At 37.3% G+C, this 20,877-nt stretch overlaps 1 protein-coding gene across 1 annotated transcript in view; it reads right to left on the bottom strand.

Moving 5' to 3' along the window:
• pcdh1a (protocadherin 1a) overlaps positions 1 to 20,877 on the bottom strand; it is a 122,351-nt gene that overhangs the window by 92,483 nt on the left and 8,991 nt on the right. Inside the window, exon 2 of the mRNA XM_086057610.1 lies at positions 19,522 to 19,600. The gene's annotated coding sequence lies outside the window, so the exon portion shown is untranslated. The remainder of the gene's footprint in view (positions 1 to 19,521; positions 19,601 to 20,877) is intronic.

Raw genomic sequence — 20,877 nt, 5'->3', positions numbered from 1 at the left:
GCATGGCACTGTGATGGCACAAATCTTCAAGGATGCTTTCACAGCATGCATTTTGCCTTTGACAGCTGATTGAAAACACTCACACTCGCATCCCAAGGTGTGGCAAGGCGTGCTGCAACATTTAAGCCAACGGGAATCAATGTAGGGCCTGTTATGTGATTTAGCACGGAAATGGATTTACTTCTTAAGAGTCTGAGAAAACTTAAGCTTCTGAAGGAAGAGACAGTCCAACAAGTAGACTGAGAGAAATAATGTATTTTTAACTGCTAAGCACCAAGAGTTACCTGTTTTTTTGGTTATTTTTTTTCCCCCAGGGAAAATCTAATTTCATGACATTATTAAATGCCCGTTTGTACTTAATTTTCCAAATTTCCCCAATAATAAATACAGAAATTAGGTTTTAAAGTGTATGGGACACAATTAGTTTTAATTTTTTTAAATATGTTATATTAAACAATAAAATATACATAATCAATACATACTAAATGAGGTGATCGCTGCAGCCAGACTGGTTATGATGTCATCAAGTCACATTGTTGACTTGTTGGCTGTGTGTGTGTGCATGTAGTATTTCCTACCAATTCATTTAAACGTTTTTGATTCATTTGGATTATGTCATGTTGCATTGCTGGCAGAGGTGGGTAGAGTAGACAAAAATTGTTCTCAAGTAAGAGTAGCATTACTTATAATATTACTCAAGTAAAAGTAAAAAGTAGTCATCCCCCCAAAAAAAAATCACTCAAGTTCAAGCAAAAAAGTTATTTGCTGAAAAGAATACTCAAGTACTGAGTAGCAGCTTGAACATGAAGCCTGATTTATTTTTAAAAACAATGTCATCAGTCAGAAAAAAAACATAAAATTATGTGCAAATGCTGGCATCTTCAAATCATAATAAAATAAATAAATAAATAACTTTTTGAGCTTGAAAAACAGTGCAAGTCGACATGTTAGCCCAAGCATGCACAATCGATTCACAAGTTGTGTAACTTGTTACTAAGCCACCTTTTTTTTTTCTTAAGACAAAGACAAGATGAAAAGGAAAAAATGGGCAAAAAGCAATATTTTATTTTTTATTTTCAAATTTGCATCACCACATTCACCTGCCGGGAAATAGAATGAAAAGGGCATAACTAACTGTTACTAACTAAAATAATTGCACCTTTATTCTCACCGACTGAACAATAGTATGTTTCTTTGTTGTGAACACTCGCCTGCTAAACTATAGAAGAAAGAAGGAAAACCAAATACAATTTTGTTTTCCTCAACTCAGTTTTACACCTCTTTGTTTGCCTATCATTTAAAAAGAGAGGGTGGGGGGGTTAAATCTGACCTGACAATAAGCCTGCGGTTATGATGAGTGGAGTTCAAGTGAAGTAATCCTCTTAGTTACCATCGACGTGTCTTGTACGGCATTATGAGTCTTCATCATATTCGTAATGTTTATCTCTGCAGTCATGCTGGATGTCAGTATTCGTCTTTTAGGTATTGGGGGGGGGGGGGGTTGAGTGATTTTAACATTGCTTATAGCTATGGTTTGGTTTGCATTTCTTTATTTAGCTTATTGTTTATATTTGCCACTGGGCTCGCATTATATCCACATGATCCTGACAGTTAGGCATGCATCAGCAGTAACAATAACATTGCTGATAGTGAAGCAGTCGACTTTCAATTGTCCTGCAGTCATTTACTGCTAACTCTTCACCATCCAAAGTGAACAAAAAGGAAAGAGCGTATTAAACTACTTCACATTAAGGCATTTCATTTTGAAAGGATTAAATGTGTACAAAGTCATAAATAAATCGGTCGGCAGAATCCATAGCCTTCCAGCCAATAAGTCAGGGTTCAATTAATTGAATTATTACTCCTTCTTCAAACTTTTTGGGGTTATTTATCATGCATTGTGTTAAACCAGTCAGTCGATTACAGGCTGCATTTAATGACAGTGCTTTAAAAGATGTTATCCTCTAATGATGTGTGAAATTAAGTTCCATGTGGTGTGATACCATATAATATCCTGTATAAAATTTCAAATGACTTAAAGTGAAATACAAGAAATGTGGTGCAAGGGGTGGATTGTGCAGCACCGGATAACAGATACAATGCCTCGGGATTCTTTCGCTCTTTCTAAATAAACAGTATATTTGCTTTTGGTTTGACAATGTTTCTGTGTGTCATTCCAAATGTAGATTGTGCTAAATTCTGGAGTAAGACTAGCCAGGTTGAGGTGTTGATGTTAGGGTGCTGTAGGCTACTATGATTTTGCATAGGTAGGGGTGTACTGTATGTATTGTAGGTATGTAGGGATGATATGTATTATTGGGTTATATTAAGAATGAATATGTATGGAGATGTTAAGGCGGATATAAGAGTACAGCCTAAGTATTTTTACACATAGGGCCTACTGTACTATATTTTATGCACTATAATCTTGTATATTGTGTATGCAGAAACCTAGACGTCCAACGTCCCTAAAATATGCACAACAAAAAAATAAGGTGCGGAAAGCACAATTTCGAGTGTTTGTCTTTTGAGATGCGTTGCGCTGTTGGTCTCCTGTAATGAAATTAACTTTGACCCTCATTTTACTTCCTGCAATATATTTAATGAGGGCAGTTAAGAGAAAAATGAGGGTTAATTGTTAATTGTTTTCAGCTGCAACATGAGGTATTCCTGCACACCTATGTAAGATTGTTAAACCTCACAGTATAATGCGGTGCCGTTGCATTATGCACAGCAACATACTACTAAATTCCCACTGCCCTAATATATCTCATTAAAGTAAATCAGAATGATAGCTACTATAATGTGTGCATCTTATTATCATGTGGGAAGCATCGCACTATTTACAACTTGGATGAAATTTTATGTTTTCCACTGTTTTTTTTTGCTCTGTTGCAGCTCACCTGAGTTCACCAGTTTAATATGCATAGTAAAGTGTTGGAATGCTGGGCAGAAGGTCCAACGCTGAAGGTTATTTATGTAAGTCTAACATAACAGTGCTACTCAAATTCAGTGTCAAAATTCATCTCAGATCCTTATGTCAGAATGGCTTAATAATGTCATCAAAAACAGAATCCAGAGTGACTTAAAAACATATTTCAATCAATACAATGAGATGTTATATTAAATCAAGAAAGATGGCAGACTGTTATACGTTCATGAATTTGGGAACCGAGTCTTCAATTGAAACATTGTTATAGTTTTACTATGTGGGGACTGCTGTGGTAAACAGCCAAATGTTAACAATTTCAATTTGAGTATGCATATTGCTAATAAGATACAATGTAATTTTACCATTTGTATGACCCATATACAGTATCAATGAAACCATGGTTTACGATCATAGGGTTTTGGTATGAGAATAGCTACTGGATGAAAATGCAACACGCTTGTCTTACTTTATTGTGAATCCAAACAGCTTCTTGAAAAATGTAAAAGCTGATGGCAGCCAAATGTATTCATCAGGGTAAAGAGTGAAGGCACAGCATCTGGCCTCCAAATTTTAATTAGATTTAACCACTGGGAGTTCTTTCATTTTACAAACTGGGATGTGTCTGATCCCAAAGGAATACGTGACAACTTGTGAGAAATAATATATAATTTTTTAATATACGGTGGAAATCAAGGTAAACAATTCTGGAAAAATACGCAAGTATTCAAATATAAGTATTCAATTTTGTATTTGGGGGACAATTATATAGTCTGACTTGGCAAAGTACACGAGTAAAAAAAAAAAAAAATGTCAGGTTGTTTGTTTGATTTGAAGTTTCATACGCGCAAATTAGTCCAGTTCATCTGAAGTGCAACTGGCAATGGAGCGGAAAAAAACACACATTTTACAGCACACTGGGAGGAGAGCTGCTGCTTCACTGCCCTAAAAGGCTTCAGTGTTTTAACCATCAATCTCTTCCCCAAGCTTGATTTTGTTCAGTCAATATTATGCATGACATTGCAAGACTGACCGGCTTTGACCTTGCAAGCCCAAGGATGCAATACCTTTGCAAAGCAGGAGAGCCTTGAAAATATGCAGACAAACTAACTTTTCCTCAAACTAAAACCTTTTTTTTTTTTTTTATTCAGCTGACAAAATGAAACTTTGGAAGTAACAAAACACTGACAGTCTTCAAGAGGCTACTTGCTAAAGTTGTTTAAAGTATGGTTGAAAACTCCTCAATAAAGACGACAACGCTGTAACAAGTGTTTTTCATGTCATTTGTAAAAAACGACCTCGTCTGGGTCATAATGAGAACTGTTTTAAGTGGCTTTTCTTTGAAAGGTTTAGTATAATGATACATCAGATGGAGTATTGAGTGACAACAAAGTGTGACTTTTGAAACTATATTGATTTGAAGACCCTTTGTCCATGAAATTCTATGTGACTTATATGTGAATCAATGGGTGAACCTGCAAGGATAACTGAAAAAGGTTTGTGTGCTACAAAATGTATTGCACAAACTTCAATCTTAAATTAAATTGTCTAACAGTGGTTATATTATAGTGAATTAGCCAAGATTTATTTTTATTCGTAATCTGTTGTTTACATGCAGTCAATATTCGTTTTAAGATCAAAATTCAAGTTTCTGAAATATTTGGAAATAACCCTTTTACATGCTTTTTTTGTTTTGTTTTTTGCCGACAGAGTTACTTCCGTATACTTGGTCATTGTGAAAACCCGATCGAAACTGCAACGCACGGACAATGCATATTGACTTCATTTCAGCTTTTAGTTTTATGTGGTCAATAAAATACATTAAAATCATGCCACTCACCATGCTAAATAAAGTAGAGTTTCGTCCTCGTTCCAAAAGTGTGTTTAGATACACACTGTGGCATTTTTGCCGTAGAGAAAGAAAATAATGTGAAAACGCAGTGAAGAAATCAGTGCATTGAAGTGAAGTCGTTATTGTACTCCAAAAACCACGATTCCTTGCAAATAGAGCATGTGCAGATGGCAAACCAATGCCCCATTCAATCAAGGTATTTTGAATGTGTTTATATGAACAAATATTCAGGTTAGAAAATGTGCTAAAATATTTTTTGATTAATGGTGTATGTCTGTGCACTTGAGATTGTTTTCATGGCACATAAAATATCAAAGTTGTTAGTGCCAACCCAATGTTTTTCTTACATAATGGCGTCTTTGGTTGTTTAATAACTAAACTAAATCTTCTGAAATATCCCCCTCATTTAGGTTTCTATAGGCACATTGGACGTTGGATTTGATGTTATCAAGTGCACCAATGGGTGCAGTGAGAAAACAATGCTTTCTTGATTGGTGCGATGATTGTATCGTAACGTTGATGAAAGACAAATATATACCAGAGCACAAGTATATATTGATTAACATGAATATCATTTGACACCAACAATAATCAGACGAGATAATTATGAAAAGGAAGGAAAGAAAAATACTAACACTGCTCAACCTGGACATCATCAAGGAATAATGTGAATCCACCATATAACAAAACATGTTTGTTCTGCCGGGGTCTGATGATTGCACTTGTTTTTGTGCTTCCCTAAAGTGGGGCTCCATCAAATTTTTGTTTGTACAGATTGCAAAACTGCCCTCCCCTTTAAGGCAAGGTGGAAAAGACTGGGCGGTTGATTGTCTGTGCAGAAACAAACATGCTGGCCAAATAACTGTCACGCAGCAAAGCTGAAGCCAATTACTTGTCAGAAATCTGGGGTGGGCAGTGTATTAGAATGGTGGTAGGAACTTTATTTATTTTTTTGATCACACTGGGAAATACACAAAAACATGTAATTACAGTACATGTTGTGGAATGTGGAATAAAATGTGACTTTTATTTTATTTTATTTTATTTTATTTTATTTTTTTAAAGCATCATAAGGAGATAGTACTGTTGAAAGATCTGTTCCATACCCTTGCAAGGTATGGACTTACTCTAATTCATTAAAAATTGTGAGATACTGGACTTCTGTAACTATGAAGACTGTCAGTCTGAGCTGTTTTGAAGTAGATGCCATGAAACAGAGGAAATTAGAAGCTTTTCATGTTTAATTAATAAAGCTAATGAAACTTAATTAGAGAAGCTTATGAAAAATGCATTCAAATGAGAGATGGGCTTTATCCTTAAATAACAAGCCTCCTGTTCTAGATTGGGTGTCCTATTACATGCTAATTAGACTGCACTAGGGACTGTTAATGAGCATCGATCATTTCAATTTTAGCACAGTGTGACCCTCTCCCCCCCAACAACTGTTAAAGATCATATAAGTGAAAATATCTCTGCACGTGTATGACTGGCACTGTCTTGCCAGCTGTTTTGGTTTGCAATAAAAAAAAACGACTCATTAAACATTCACATTCAAGCAGTGGCAGCTGGTCAATGGAGGACGCTAGGGTACCACCCCACCACGCACAGTGGTTTCCCCATTGCTTTCCTTCAAAATAAAAGACTCAACAAGTAATACTGTACAATATACATTGATATGGGTATCAATCATGTTTTATTCGGAAGTTATCCCCAGCAATTGTTGTAGCTGCTGATTGACTTAGACTTTTCGGCTGGATGTCCTTCCCAGTTTCTTTACATAAAACCCTGCATTTGACAATATCAGTGTATGCGCTTTATAGTTGAGCAACAGGTTTCCAGATCATTTGTACCCACAAGAAGAAAAAAAAAGAAAGTCCTTCTATCCACATTTTGTGCATTTTTTCTTTAAGGTGTGGGTTCACTTATAACTAGGGATGCAACGATAACAACAATATTGCAATATTAAAACTGCCACAATATCGTTGTCGTCATGTCACGATATTATAAGCAGCACATCTGTTGAAAAAAAGTGAGGTTGACTTCCATTTGTGCAGTACTTGCACCCTCCGCACTCTAAAAACAGTTGTGTCAAAAATAACCCAACTATTGGTTAAAAATGGACTGATCCTCTACTTGAGAAGGAGCCAGATGGACAGTCATGGAAAGACAAACTGCTGCATAGCATGTACCACCAGCAAATTTAAGAAGTGGCTGACATTGACAAAACATACTAGTGACTGGAAAATGCTTGGCTGAGAGACAGCATAGAAATACTAATCATGGTCCTAAAGACCAGGTCAATAGAGGCTGGTGTCTAAGACATCAGACAGGACCCCAGGTGCAGTCTGTGCAAAGAACCCACAGTCTAGCATATGGTACCACAGTAGGTGTACGATTCTGACAAGCACGGCGTACATTAAGTGGCATAAACAGGTAGCAGGAATAACGGAAAAGAACATCTCTACCAAATCTAGACCGGTGATCCTAGAATCAAGACGTGAGACACTACCGAAGGCCGTTGAGAACAACCAGGCCAAGATCCCATGGGACTTCCAGATCCAGAATGACAAACTGGTTATAGTCATACCAGTCTGAGATAGCGGTGATGGATGAACATCATAAGACAGTGCTTGTGATAGAAGTGGGAATGCTGAGTGATAGCAACATCTGGAGAAAGGAACACAAAAAGCTGGAGAAATACCAAGGACTGAAGTAAGAACTAGAGAAAATATGGATAGTGAAGGCAACAGTGGTATCATTAGTGACTAGGGCACAGCAACCCCCAAACTGGGTTTACGGCTACACCAGCAGGAACAAAAGATCCGTATTAAGAGTGCAACCCTGGGAACAGCTAAGATCTTGCACAGAACCCTCGAGCTCACGTGCATCTGGTAGAGAAACCGAGCTTGAGTGAGATACCACTTGGGCGGTTGGGAAAATGTTGTTGTTTTTAATATATTCTCAGCCACCCACCCCTGGAGAAAACTCTACCAGCCACCACTGCATAAAAGTACTGTGCAGAGAATTTGCAGATGCCGTATTGATCACATTTAACGATATGTGCTGTGCTTACTATTTCAACACTGATATGATCATGCATAAGTTCCCATGTTTTAATTGATAACGTGCGTTTGCTTGAGATTAAAAACAACTCAAGAGTCCTTTGGGAATGCCTATTAAAAACACCTTGCACACAGCAGGCTCACTTCGCAGTTTACAGATCTGGGAAAAATGTCTTCAAACAAGCATGCTTCATCGATTTGGTGTTCACTGAACTGCATCCAACAGTAAAAATTCAGGCATGCAATGTCAGATTTTTTAAGGAATTGTGTAAGTCAATACAAGTTGTTTTCATACTTTCCTTGCCTTCAAGTATGTGTATGTTCTTTATGTGGAGAGTGGTGAACTGTAGGGCTCTAGACTGCCCCTAAATGGTGGCATTTTTCGTTTAAAATTTTAGACAGCGCAAGTAAATTTTTCATCTACTTGCGCTAGTGTCACCAGTACATGTGCCAATTTTTTTGTGTAATTATTATTGAATATTTATTTGTTGCGAACTTCTATTCCACAACTCAACCCATTTATTGGTAATATAGTAAAAATGTGGATATCAACTTTGCAAGTCTATATATAGTGTGCAACCCTAACTTTTATACTTCCGTCCCTAAATTTTCAGGTTAAGGGCCACTATGCTCCTAGGCAAAAACAAAAAAAAGTTAGTCTGGAGCCCTGTTTCGTCAGCCTGAATGTCATCTCTAGCGTTCATACCAACATTGTGACTCAATTGCTGAAAATGCTTGTGTACCCTGCAGGTAAAAGTCTATTAAATCCTCATACACTATGATCCTGCTCCTACGCCTGATTTAATCTCAACCTCTAAGGCTTCTGGTCAGAAACACGTATTGCAATTTGCTTCTCCTACTACAAAAAATCGGAACCACTGAATGAGAAAAAGTCAGATGATTATTTTAGAAGGTACTGCACATATATAAAAATAAGCCATTGGGCAAATGATCATGAATACATATTTATTAATTATACAACCAGTTTTTTTGCTTTAAAGAGGGTAATCAGAGTAGGCATGCATGAACGGGTGAATGGCACAGTGGGCTCTGTTTTACACTGTCAATTTATCAGACGCCTGTAGGGTCTGGTATGTTGCCATGGTGATATGCACAAGGCATGAAAGCCCAGAAAGGTTTTTCTGAAAAGGACCAGACTCTTAAACATGACATATACTCGCACACATGCACACATGTATGTGTGTGGAGTTTACGTGTTCTGCCCGTGCCTACAAGGATTTTCTCTGGGTATTCCTGTATCCGCCAACATTCCAAGAACATGGCATGGTAGGTTGATTGAAGGCTCTAAATTGCCCTGAATTGTCTAAATTGTTTGTCTATTTGTGGCCTGTGATTGGTTGTTGACCAGTTCAGGGTGTAACCTGCCTCTCAGCAAAGACAGCTGGAATTGGATACAACACACCTCCGAGCCTCAGTGAGGCTAAGCGGTGATTTTATGTGAAATAAAATGATCCAAACTGGTGAATAATTTTTCTGCTGCAAAAAACAACAACAAATATTTAATGCGAGAAGACCAATTTGTTTCTTTGAAATCTTAAAGGATCAAGCTGTAATCACCTGTCCAAATGTTGAATCTTAGTACATCTTTGTAGTTGGTCCCAGAAAATGATGGCTCTGCATTTTGGATTTTAAGTAATAACGTCCTGACTCAAGCCTACATTTAAATGTGCTTGTATAGTGGTTTTTTTTTTTTGTTTTGTTTTATGTCTATGATCTCCAAGCACAGTTGTTTACTTCTTATGGTTTGAACCAGCCTAATTAGTTAATTTATTAAATTTGCTAGAGAATAACATTTAAAATTAGGATTATTAGGGCCCGAGCAACTAAGTCATTTATGAATATTTTTCTACTTTCGATCACTCAAAATTTTCAGTGGCATCAGACCTATCCATACATATGTACTTTTTATTTATTTATGTTGCCCTCTAAAAACAATAAAAGCAATGCGTAAAACTAACGATGAAGTGTATATATGTACTTAAAAAAAAAAAATAATAATAATAATAAATTGGGGTAACTCATTGCTTTTTGAGGGTCTTAACATTTACCAAAACTCATTGAGCTTTGCACAGTCATCACACCTGGCAAAAACAAAAACAAAACAATCCATATGTAAAGGTTTATTATGCCATTTTTAAATTAATTTGGCTTTGAATGTGCCGGTACCCCAACGTGCAAGTATCCCAAAGTGGCCCGGACCGCGAGGGCACTTTATAGGTGCTCGCAGCTCTAGTTTATTTTTTTACATCGAGTGTGTGAGATTAGTGTTTTAGCGAAGTATGCTAAGCATAAAACCACCAGGGCGTCTCTCTATTAACCCAGCAAGACCATCACTGTAACTTATGTTCCAAACTCGCTTCAGTCTAAAGTAATTAATGTCCTGAGTTTCTCCTTACACTACCCATAAAAAAGCCATTGTTGGTTAATACCTATTCACTATCTGTAAAATGGCCTTTTGGGGGGGGGGGGGGGGGTAAGAAATCCACTGAAGTCTGAAGCTTTAAATTTAATAGAATGTCTTTGGAGGAGGGTAGTGTTGCATAAAATGATGAGTAAAGCATCCCCTTTTGTGAGAGTGTGCACTGAGTCGGAAGCTGAAAGCCGGGACAGAAGCATTAAACACATTTGTGATACCAGTTAGCTCATATTGGGACCTTAACTGAATTTGATAAAGCCTGTTGAACTTGCTTTGAATCTTCTTTTCTAGAGTCACATCACAAGCAGAAACTGTTTCTCGTAACATATTTAAACCTACCGATTGCACCCTACAATGTGTCATTAGGCATTATTGGGGGAATTAGACATGTCTTGATCAAGATTTTTTTTGCTGAATGCTTTATGGCATACGTCACTTCCGCCTTTCCCCATTCATTACAAAGACGGAAGTCAATTTGAGCTCAAGAACGACGCAATGTACTTGTCCTCATGGGAAATGTGGTCTTTCTTCAGGCATAACATTACCACTTGAAATTGAAAGTTCCTTAGTGTTGCTTTAAAATGCAAAGGCAAGGTCAAGGACAGAAAAGAAATGTCATGGCAATCACTCCCAAGCAATGTATTTCAAAATGAACTGTGCAGTGGAATTCAGGACATTCAGAATTAAATGTTTAAAGTCAGAAAAGTCATGATTGTTATTAATTTAACCAAAGTCGAGAACATAATGTGTTATCTGAAGTGAAAAAAGTACGTTGGGAAAAACATTTATTTCATTTTATTGACTGGTACCATCCATCCATCCTCTTTGACAAACTGCACTAGACTGTTGACCAACTATTAATTTTGCATAACGAAGCAGTGCAGAAGGTGGGTACTGTACACAAGATCAGCACCGTTAACCATATGTTGTACTTATACGTGTTTTGGGTTGGTCATCATACCCGGAACTTGTCTCCATGCCAACAATACACAACGCAGCTGTGACTAAGTGCTACAAGTGCAGGTTTGAACATTTACTTGAGTTTTTTTGTGCACTGTGCAAACTGTGCATATTGTTGACACTTGGCCAGCTGTAGGAGCCGATATACGAAGAAAAGGTGTTCCAAGTTCACTGCTTAAAGAAACGTCGACAGTGAATATTGGCAAATAATAAAAAGATAAGCCTGAAAAATTGGAATTCATTGTACCCCCGAACAGCATCGACCTGTGACAGACAGAGTTCCAATTAGAAACGGGGCTTTTGAGTCCATTGATGTTTTGATAATTGCAAATTCTGTCTTGTGATTTTAATATGCTCCCTCAAATAATGTCTGTGTGTGTATACTCTGGGCATAATTTTTTGCAAGATTTGTACACACACATTTTTAACAAAATGCACTGAATTAATACATTGACTAATTAAGTGTTAACATATCAGTTTGAAATTGTATTACCATGAAAGCCGGCTGGCCATAATCTTCCTCTTCTGGCAATACTACGGAACAATTCTCATTAGTGATCTGCAGCGCTACAGTCATTATTCCAGCTGACAGCTCTGTGTACCCTTTGGCAGAGCCTGATTCCTTTTTCATGTGTGAGTCTGATCATTAATTCTACCAGCACTCATGGCCTATAGCTTTCACAAAGGGAGAATAGGAGGTTAATGTCACCTTCCCTGACCGGGACACATTGACAAGAGTGTCTCGTTCACCCCGAGTGACAGACACAAATATGAGCACCCTGTATCAAGGCCACAACAGGACCTCAATGGCTTGTATAAAACTTAGGAAACTGCACTTGGGATTGATGATATGATGAGTTTAATACAGTTATGCTAAGGCTGGATTTACACAGCAGCTCAGATTCGTTCATGTCTGTATCCAATTGCATTAACATTATTTAAAATGCCTATAGAGTCAAATTAATGTAACATGGGTCTAACTCTTCAGTTGAAGTGCTTTGTGGTTGGCTTTGTGTTTTCATCATGTAATCAAACACAAAACCTGAAACTGATCTTGAGATATCGAAATAAAAATTTGAAAGCAAAGCTGCACTGTAAAATATGAGCAGTACATTATTTCCAGCAGCACCGATACATAACAGTATCAAGCTGCCAACACTATCCTGTTCATCCTCCATAACATGTGAACCCCACAAGTGGTGATTTGGAGTGACAGACTAGCCCAAAATAAATAAGTAGTATGAAAAACTGGAAGTGGCACGTGCGCTCGGCATTAAAAAGGCCGGGTCTTAATTTCTGTGCAGGTTTACCTAGTTTGGGAATTTGCCAGTCCAGTCCATGCTACACATCGGTGGGCAGGGAATTATCATTTGTGATTTACCAAAGGTGAGTCACAATGTGTTTCCATACTGATTTACAGGAAAGGGTGCCAATCCCAGTGACAGAGCACATTTTAAGTTTTCTATTTTTCCGCCCATTTTTTTTTTAAATAATTTGGTCTTTAGGATAAAACACAAATAAAATGATTTACATTTTTTATTATATTCCACATTATGTGCTTTACCTTCATGGGTGCCAATAATGGTGAGCGGGACTGTATGTGTACCTTCAGCACTGTGTTCTAATTCATCCTCTTGAATTGTCCGCTCAAATTGCATCTATCCAAAATGACTATTCACATTGGGCCAAGTGCTGCTGGATTTGAATGTCGCTAAAGTGGGACAGAACTCGCGAATTTGTTTTTGTCATTTCTTAAGCTCCAGATGAATTTATACTGGCATTCATGTGCACATCTTCCAAGTGTTTGACCCTGTGCATGGACATAACTGATTAGATATTATGCAAAGAGAATCTGAAGGTTAATTCAACAATCTCCATCAACTGTTAGATGGAGAGTGTTAGTCTTTATGTGAGGCTGTTTTCAGAGCAGAATGAGAAAGACTTTTTTTAAAAATACCCCCCATTGTACTATATATACATATATATATACACACACACACACACACATACATGATGTATGATTACAAACATTTTATTTGGTTTATTCCGTGATATTCCTTTGTGCTGTTCACTTTGCTAGTAAAACCTGAATTTCCCCTTTGTGGGGTTTGTATTCTATTCTATTGTAAATTAATCTTGGGAATGTGAGCATCTGGTATGTAACAGAATGCAGTGTTTTTTGGCAAATTGCCTGGAACTCATAACAGTTCGCTTAGGGAAATGGATGCAGGTAGCCTACATCGTACGTTAAATCCTCCAAAGTCCAACACCCCACAAGCGGTATAATTTGAAGTCTAGTCCAAAAATTCTAGAAAAGTGTTCTTTTAAAAGTGATATGAAGTGCTGGATTTCACTTTCCTTTCTTTGGTCCTTCCTCGGGTCTCCTGACGGTGGTGTTCGGTTTAGGTGAACGGTATGGGATTTTGTTTGTTGAAATGTTTTAGACTTCTTGGGCCCTATTACCTTACTCAGTGCAAGTCTATAGAATCACTGGCGTCCATAGAGGAGATTGAAGCGCACAAAGTATATTTATAAGAAAATGCAAGAAGATGTTTACTTACAGAGGATGTAACGTTGGCCAGGGCAATCATGATTGCAGTTGAATAGAATATGATGACATCCACCACACATCGGTGGAGCACATAATATGGCTACACATCTGCACCACAACTTAGACCTTCGAGCTAGTCTTAAATCTTGTCTACTTTCAGTCACCAAAATGTCAGATGCGCCGAGTGGAATAAAGCAAAATGCACTCTGCCCACTTTGTTTTGAATATGCAGTGGAAAGATTCCACCAAGTTGCAAATCTTTTGCTTTGCTTTATTTTCCCACTCTTCCTTCTTCCACCGAATAACTATATTGATTATGAGGTCATCTTCTTTGCCCAAAGCTTCACTGGTCAGCCCACAGATTTTTTTGTTATTTTATGCTCTCTGTGGACCACGGATTTTGTTTCAGTGTCAAGTAATAAAACGAACATGTTAGCTGAACATTGGTCTTGGAGATCTTAAATAATATTACAACTTTGGCTACTATATATATGCCAACATGTGAGTTGTTGTTTAATATATACATATTTTATTATGCACAAATCACACAAAAAGGCACATTACATGAATTAGTCAGTTAAGTCTGGATTTACTGTATGAAGTCTCCATGGGACTGACATCTGAGACTGATGTATGTATTTGCACATTAGGCAATGCTCTGTCATTTAGTGGAAGAGGCCATCTGTTATTTTTTGTCCTGGCATCACACCTCAGTTTTATAAACCTAGAGGCTTCAATTTCTCAAAATGATATAAAAATATCTTTGGATAACTGTCTATTAAACATGAAGGCAGACCATATTTAATGTTGTTCCTGCTGTGAAAAGTGAGATAAATTGTAGCAATTAATTTAGGCATTTTAAGTATTTTTGCCATTATTAAGAATTTTAAACCAGTGATGACCCCACTCTAAACATAGCTGTATTTTCTTGTCAAAGAAATGGCGGAGTTTTACAAAGATAATGACAAATGGGAGTAATTAAATGGAATATTAGTGGAATTTTTAATTAACCCGTAGACAGTCACAGATCTATATGGAGATTTCATTGATTCCCATCTACTTATGTGACTTCAGTAGTTTGTATATATTTATATTTTCACCTCAACGCTGTCACTGCACCATATTAAGGAACGTCACAGTTGTCTTAAATGTGCATCCAGGTGCGAGCATTGAAGAGGATCTGGCAAAAATAGAAACTTTTCATGTTTTCTTTGCCTAAGTCTTTTAGCATCTCAACAGTGACGTATAAAAATAGCCGTGTACCAGCTAAGTTGGAAACAGGGCAGGATTTAAACTTCAATAGTCAATATTTTTTTTCTTCCTCCCTTATTTAAATTGCCATTAGAACATTTCTCAGCGGAGAACCAAGATTATGGATGATAACTATATAAATCATACAGGAGAATATGCTCATGCCAAATATGATTAAACTGAAAATGATAACTTTTACTATTAAAGAGAAAATGAAAACCTAAAGGAACATTTAATCATTAGAAAATGTGTGTTTGTATCCATCATTTGAACACCACAGCCACAAAACGCAGTTTACCTTCTACACATATGCACAGATCTCATCATGCCAGTAGCGCAGCCTGCAGTTAAGGAACGCCACCTCTACCACATGGTTCTGACACTGCGTATGTGACACTAGAATCCCAGAGGGCATGTTCTCAACAGATGCTGCTGCCAGACAAGCTTTGCCGTCTACAGTCCCAATTTTAAAGGGGAGAAATGCAAAGGGGGGAAAAAAATGCAACCTTTTTATATCCCTGACAGCTCATTACTGCCGGAACAACTCTGGCCTGGCATCACTGACCAGCCCTCCTCACTGGAGGAAACGTACAATCAAAAGTGGGTGTTGAAAGAAATGAGAATGCAATGTTAAATACCCCAAATGGGTCCTTAATTAAAAGATAACTGGCTGCAGATAAGGAAGGGGCTGCTTTAATTTGGGGTTGACAACAGCCATGCACATGTGCCGTTAGAGCTCAAAAACACAGTATAAAGTGAAGACCAGTTATCTGGGCACAACAAACAGATGAACTCATTTGGCACAAATGGCTTCACTTGCTGGCTTCTGTCACGGTTTGGCACACTCATTGGTTGTTTTAAGTCCTTTGTTCACATAGCCAAAGTAAGAAGGTGATAGGGTGATGTGAGCTGGGAAAGGATGTGCTGGACTCATTCCCGGCATAGTCAGATCACAGAAAGCGCCAGATCGAGGGAACTTCAACCTAGTGTGAGAATGAACATCTGTAAAATCGTAAAATACATGAGGGGCAAAATTGGAAGGAAGCCAGCCAACAGGAAAACAATCTGCTGCAGTATACAGTATGCGCTGCAGCAGGGATGGACAATCTATCTATCCATCTGTCCGTCTGTCCATCCGTCCGTTCGTCTTCACGATCTACTGTATGTATCCATCTACTATATTCATCTACTGTTGTCTATCACCCTTGGCTGGTTCACCCATGTGAGGGTGTCTGATGATTAAAGACCTTAAACATCTTATGTCGTGTCCAAGTATCACCACTAGGGGTGTGCCAAAATATCGATTCTCATTTAGTACGATTCAGAATCGATTTTAAATGTCTCAAAATCGATTTTATTAAAATTATTTTATACTGTTTTGCCTTTGTCTGTGTGTGCCTTTATTTGGAGCGCTGTTCATGTTGTACCCAGTTTGGCCACTGAGGGGCAGTGTGGTTCCACGCAATCCAATACACTGTTAAGTTGTAGCGACATTAGAGAGTAGAAGGAAAAAGTCACGATCAAGTTATTCCAATAAAAGTTTCTTTTTTTTCAGCGTGGAGCCGTTCTTTTGAGTGATAAAAGTGCAGAGAGTAGCGCGCTAATTAGCATTAGTGAGTCAGACTGGAGTAGACCATTACAATTCCTTGCATATCTATAGATTGAAGCAAAAATCAATGTCAATCAAATCGATTCTGAATCGAAAATAGATTCTGAATCAGATCGCAGGCCCAAAAATCGGAATCGAATCGTGAGACATTCAAAGATTCCCACCACTAATCACCACCTGCTGTATTCAAGCACAGGCGACACTTATTTTAACGTGACAGCGACTGTTTATAAGCACAATGATAACCCATATGTAAGTAACATAAGAAAAATTAAGCATTTAAGCAAGTTCTGTAAACACTGCGTAATATTGCAATTTTGAAAGCAACTAGAAGAAGACCAAGCCATATTTCAGCAATGCATGAGAATATGTGCAAAGCGCCCGTGGGCCAGACGGGAAAACATCACACACACTGAAGAATAGTTTGGCATGCAATGCTCACATTAAGTGAGAAACTTGTTACACAGACGCACGGGGAGGCTAAATACCACCTCTAGTCTCCACATGTAGTTTTGACCCTTTCTGGCCTAACTCAGCTTGATTGCTTTAGGGTACATCCCACACATGTGCAGCGATTCAAAAATGAACAATGCACAAACTGTGAAACCACTTATCTAGCCACACAAGTTAAAACATGATTTAACCTTCTACCCATATGTAACAGTTTGGTATTAAATTCCATAAGTGATAAAGTAAGTGACTGTTCGAAGAGACTTAAGTTTTAATAGAACAAACTATAGGTTGACTCAATCTAAAAACCATAAAAGGCCCTATGCAGTTTTGATTGTTTTTGTTTTTTTTATCTTTCAATAGCATGCAACAAGAATAACATTGTGTCACTACTGTGGCAATCCTTCATCCTACTTTAGTTGTTCAGACCCCTGATTTGAATTTGTATTCAATAGCAGAAGAATCCACTATAACTTTCTTCATGTTCGCTTACTGCACCTTCTTGTCAAACAGCACAAACAAATTAACCTAAAATGCATGACACCGGTCCCAAATATTCACAACAAAATTATTTGTTCATAAAAAAAAAATTCACAAAGAAATTGTTCGATAACCAGCTCTGCCGGAGACAGTGTCCTATCAAGTGAACTGTATTGAGAACAAACAGGAAAAAAGCAACTAAATAATATTTCATTGGTTACAAGAACTTTAGCTATCGCTATCATTCACTTACCGGTGTTTTTTTTACAAGGCATTAATCCATGTCTTTGCTAGGGCTGCAGGCTGAAACCTTTTCCATCAGATCTGATTTGGGCGAGAGGCGGCCTATCAGTTTTTGTACTACACTTGCTGAAATAGCCGTGTATATTAATTGTGAAATAGTTTAAACAAAATAGGCAAATAGACTAAGTCAATTTCTAACTGAACTGTCAAATTCAGATGTTTTAACCTTTGTGCTTTAAGTAATAATAAAAATATGTACATGTCAATCAAATGCTGACATTTTCCATCAACAAAAAATAGGGATGCGTAAATATGAAGGGCGACAGCTGAATTGATTCAGTTTTCTTCACACCTTCAACAATGTCCAATTTAGAGAGAAAACTACCACTGGCCAGCATTGTCAGCAATGTGATTCCGTCTTTGACCTTTCACACTGCAAAACTCCCATTCATATTTATGAGCTAAATGCCACGAGGAGATGTCTGAATTGGCGGTTTTGTGGACAAAAAAAAAACTAAAAGACATCAAGCAGCTTTACCCGCTAAAGGGGATATGTTTGGTAAATAGTGTCCGTAAACATCTGTCCGTCTAATTTTAATTTGCATTGGATTATAGGCAGACATTAAATTGTCTTTATAAAATGCCATGACTTTTTGATGCACTCATTTTTTAGATTATGCCAGAGCAGACAAAAGCAAATAAATCATGTTGTTTTTTTAATATAAAAGCTGCTCTTGCTTGGGTTAATCCTTATTTTGCGCTTTAAATGGCATAATATATATATATTTTTAAAGACAAGGTTATATATTTTCAAATCAAATGCACTTTTGATGACGATGCTTTGGGAATCATGACAACTATGAGATTGAAACCAAATTGGCAAAGCATTATCATTGTCAAGCATTGTACATTTGGTAACAAAATATACTCTATAATGTTACATATGTTGACTCATTTTTTTCCATTCATTTCTCATTTAAGTACTGTGCATGAGATAACCAAAATATTGGAAACAGCTGTTACTGTTGCAGATACAGGCACACGTATTGTTAAGATACCTTTTTGATAAGGTTTACCTTGGAAAGGCATTTGTAGCATCAGATGGTTAACAGACTAAAGGCAAACACAAACTATATATTCAAAGGGTTAAAAATAGAAAATAACTAAAATGAAAAGAACATAAAGGCCAAAAAAAAAGTACGTCTAAACAAGAACAAGCAGCACTACAACACGTATGAGACTCCACAAGACCATACTGACCCCTTTCTTAGGACCAGAGGCGCTAATGTGAGGGTGGTCAGCAACCCTTTCTTGAGGGGACAGGAGCAGGTGCACAGAGGGGAAATATTCAGATTTTTGTTGTTGTTTTTGTTTTAATATCAGGCAAACTATTCCAAATGGAGCCTTATAGTAAAAAAGCATGTTGTCCAATGTCCTACCTTGGTGTGGAGATATTAAAGGAAGAGCATACTGTATTATTATTTTTACTATTATTTTTAATAAATGTTTTTTGTACTGAATTATAGTCTTCCTGCAATGTACGCTTAATTTGTTAAATTTCTGGTTAGACACAATCTGAGTCTCCAGCAGACCTTCACGCCACCATTATGCTGGTCATCTTGTGTTGTATATTCTGTCTTCCTTTGGCTAATCTTCCCCTTCTAGCGCATGCGTCCAGCTTCTAAATGTTCCTTTACCTGCGCATCACAATGTCATCTGCGAGGATCATGGTCCATGGAGATTCCAGTCTAACCTCATCTCTCAGCCTATCCATCACTGTTGCAAAGAGGAAAATAACTTGATAAATATTGATCCAGTGACAGGATGAATGAGATCAATATCAAGCAGCAATTATTGCAATTATTGACACTAATGTATTGGGGATATGTTTCCATTTCCAAAAGTGTTCTTCCTTGCTTCCCATACTATGAACAACTGGGGGGGGCTTCATAATAAACAACACTACAGTCAACTGCTGCAAACTCGTTCAGCTGTTTATTTTATTTATTTACAAGTATTTATATTTAAATACAGACTTGTCATGCTATCATACAATGCCATTTGTGTTGTTCCTAAAATGCAGTTAGTGCCCGTTAGTGCTTGTAGTGGTGAGCCAACCCAAATATAGATCGAATGTCCTTTTCTTTTTTTTAAATCCTTACTTCAACTTGGAAATCCGACAGGACTGATCTATACTAGAAACATGCAGGGTTTAGTTGTGAACTTAGTATTTTATATATTTTCTTGTTATTGGATTGTGCAGGGAGTGAAATTTCAGTTTTCCCCCCCTTTGTCCGTAAATATTGCCCTGCTTTATAAGAGGTATGTGCTGTATTGCTTATTTTGAGTTGATTAATTTGTCGAACTAGGGGGTGTTATGTTGTTTAAATTCAGTTTAGATAAAAAAAAAAAAAAAGAAGCAAATCGGGAAAGATGAGATCATCATGTAGTCAATATTACAGGTTATTATTTTTGTTCTCTTACTTATTACAGTGGAACACTGTGCCAAATGTGGTCAAACTCAAAGTGCATTGGACTTCATTGTGAGACAATGACAATGCATTACAGTATAATGACTTGGTGATTATTGGTAATGGTATAAGTTAAGGTCTGAATATGGCAATATTAAGAACAATTGACTGGAACATTCTGTAAAATAGCCTGATTGCAATGTGCCAAAAAAACAACAAAAAACAAAACGCTTCATGTTGTGAACCCTATCTTAATTTGTTATCATAAGAAGCTACTGGTCACTGGCCACTTTCGCCCAGTTTACACTTTTGGTCTTCTTGAGTGAAAAGTGTGGTATTTTGAGTGGAATTCCAATGTGAGCAGTTTCCTCATCCGTCATGGCAGTGAGGAATCGGCTCTAAGAGATAACTGTGTCAGTGAAGGTCGACTCTTGTCAGTACATTTCTCAGATTGCATGTTGTTCTCCTTGTAAACAATGCAGAGTTGTGTGCTTAAACATTTTGGTAGAGCTGAATCAGATTCTATGATATGCCATGTTTTTTTTTTTTTTGTAATAACAGATTGCACTTCCCTGGGGGTTG

The sequence above is a fragment of the Leptonotus elevatus genome, chromosome 16 (assembly GCF_054856555.1).
Source record: "Leptonotus elevatus isolate MCC_2025b chromosome 16, RoL_Lele_1.0, whole genome shotgun sequence".
Lineage (NCBI taxonomy): Eukaryota > Metazoa > Chordata > Actinopteri > Syngnathiformes > Syngnathidae > Leptonotus > Leptonotus elevatus.
This window is presented reverse-complemented; position numbering and strand designations above follow the sequence as displayed.